Source organism: Grammomys surdaster, unplaced genomic scaffold, assembly GCF_004785775.1.
Source record: "Grammomys surdaster isolate TR1022 unplaced genomic scaffold, NIH_TR_1.0 123533, whole genome shotgun sequence".
NCBI lineage: Eukaryota > Metazoa > Chordata > Mammalia > Rodentia > Muridae > Grammomys > Grammomys surdaster.
This window is the reverse complement of record NW_021618753.1, coordinates 1-2,879: the sequence shown is the minus strand read 5'-3', so window position 1 is coordinate 2,879 and position 2,879 is coordinate 1. Positions and strand designations below refer to the sequence as shown.

Sequence of the window (2,879 nt, the reverse complement as noted above, 5' to 3'; positions counted from 1 at the left end):
AGAGAGAGAGAGAGAGAGAGAGAGAGAGAGAGAGAGAGAGAGAGAGACTTGCTATACATTCATAAAACACATATACAAATAAATATAACCTTAAATATTTTAAAATATTTATTAAAAAAATAAACCTCTCCTGTTTGACAAGTCCAACTTGAACCAGTGGTGCACTAGTCTGGTTCCCTGTGACTCCTCCCATACTGTCCTATCCACTCAGTCTCTTCAGTTTAGCTTAGTATCTTCTCTGACTCCAGGATAGCAGAGCAATGCTGGATGTGCTCAAGTCACACCCAGCATGTGACAACTCTCTGATGTGAGTTTTTAAAGTGTTTATGCTGATGTCTAACACACTCGAATTTTCAATTATTTGTGACATACTGATTTTTTCTTCTATAAGGCAGTCTATTTTATCATTAAACTTTTTCTCTGACAGGAAGATCATATTCAGATAGCTTAGGACAAAACTCTGTATCTCCTCCTCGGTGAGTCCAAGAGAAAGCAGCCTCTTTTTAATGCTTGTGTAGATTTTTTTAGTACAATCATTAGAAAGGTCTAAGATTCTAGCCATATATCAGAATCAGCAGGTCCTCTTTGTTTAAGTTGAAAGCGGACTGTAAAATTTCAATGTTAGTTTTCACGCATTTGGTACTCTGAATTAAGATGGAAGGATTTTTGGAAATTATCTTTCTGACAAAATCTGTGGCATCATTGTGACCTAAGGACCTACTGGTCTCCTGCAAAATTTTAACCATTTGTTTATTTAAATTCAGACTGATGGTGAGGGTTCTGGGAACATTGGTACCCAGTCAGCAGAGGCATTTATGAGTCAATCCAACAGACAGAGGAACTTTATATTATTTTCTAAGTTTAGGTTGTTACTAGACCGAAAAAAGGATTCAGGAGAACGCTCCAAACTATTCACAATTTCAAGGTCTGATGCCATAATCTTTCTCCACAGTTCCCATCACTTGAAAGACTTTCAGGAGTGCATGTTATAGTTCATGGATATCTTGATATGATGCTACCAATCTCTTTGTCACTGTCTCCTTTGAATAGAAGGAATATCTTCAGCTCCTGCTCATTCGTAACAGCCCTGTTAAACACTCCAGGCTGTCATCTCCTTACCCTGTCAATATCAACTCCCATGTTGAGCAAGTTGTCCAGTAGGTCCTCATACTCCAAAGACTCCTTGTCTACACTGTTGCATTCCATATTAAACAGCCTGAATGGAGTCAACTTCAGGAAAACTGCTGAATATTGGAGCATCCATTCTGTTAAACCAAGAAGATCCTTCTTATACACCAGATGTTTCTTGATGCCATAATCGTTGGATAGTCCAAAGTTTTCCAAATGCTGTGTAAAATAACATGTAATGTTAATATATAATATTATGTGAATGCATATGTTAAATATCCAATGTCAATACTATGCTTCTTTAAATAGGAGGAGCCTCGGATCCCTGTGGTCTTAGGGCTCTTCCTCTTTTGACTTACAGAGAAGCAGAACAAGCACCACTGCAGCCCCAAGATGCCCTGCCCTTGTATTGTTCTTTTAGTTCACTGTGCCTCCTGTTCTGACTCTGAATCAGTTCTCCTCTCCATCTCTTCTGTTTTCTGCTTTATTTGGTCTCTGGCATCTTTGGTTTGTTCCTAATAAATGGCACTTTCATTACCATTTGCCTTTCAACTTGCCAGATGTCTGAACTGTCCCTGACCACAGACACTAGATTTCTTTGCTTCTAGCTACCTTAATCTCAAATTCTAAATGTAGTTCTGAAAAACAACACTTCAGATATCTTGATATCTGCAAATTAGACATGCTGTCTAATTTGCATCTTTGCATCTTTAATGTCTTTTTTGGATTTATAATACCATTTAAATGGATCATATTTAGTACACACACACACACACACACACAAACAAACACACACACCCACACATACCCACACACACAGGCACACACAAATCTCTGGACAAGAGGTGTCAACATCAATCTCTACCTCAGTTTACCAAACTGTTTCTTTGATTGCAATGCAACAATTCTGAACTCATTTCCATCTTCATAGAGATATAGTTGAGGGGATGGAGTGTAATTCAGAGGTAGATCAGTGACACTATATGTCCTTAGCATGCATAAGGATTTGAGTTCATTTCCCCAACACTAGAAAAGAGGAATAGGGGAATTAATTCTGTAATTCAAAGTTGTTTGGTCTTAAACCTGGAACAATAGTTTTCCAAGAACACTAGCAAGAAGTGTTCTTGACTTCAAGATACTTCAGCTAGTATCAAAGCTGACCTGGCTGCCAGATTCTCCCACTATCCCTCAGTCCCTTACCTGTTACAGGGTCCTCCTGGCTGGCATATCCCACCCCTGAACTCTCGAGCCAGAGGCTGGGATGCTCTTCCCCCAGCTCCTCTTCCATATAAAATCTAGCCATTTTAGCAATGCAGGCCCTTTTGGTCCTTTTTGGCCTTTTTGCCTCTTAGCTGATGCTCAAGGTTCACCTCTCTTCCTCTCTCCTCACATGGCCCAGCTCAGTCTGCCTCTCATATCCACTACAGAGTATTCTAGATGTCTCTCACTGTTTTCTTCCTCATACCTACAATAACCCTTCTCATCCACCAAACCCAAGAATAGTCATGTCTTCCTTTAATTTGTTGTTTGTTTTTCAGTCAAGGGTGTTGGCCCCAGTAAATCAAACATTCTGATGCTGGCCATATACCCAAAGGAATACAAGAAACACTAACTGAATTTAATGGCTTAAAAAAGAGAGAGAACACAAAGTTGAATGGTTACAGGATGGGATGTGAATCTAGGAGGAGCTGGAGGGGTGGGGTAAATTTGAGCAAAACACACTGTATTAAATCCTCAAGTAATTAATAAAA

At 39.4% G+C, this 2,879-nt stretch overlaps 1 pseudogene; it reads right to left on the bottom strand.

Moving 5' to 3' along the window:
* Positions 1 to 85: 85 nt before the first annotated feature.
* LOC114636322 lies at positions 86 to 1,316 on the bottom strand (annotated as a pseudogene).
* Positions 1,317 to 2,879: the final 1,563 nt, after the last annotated feature.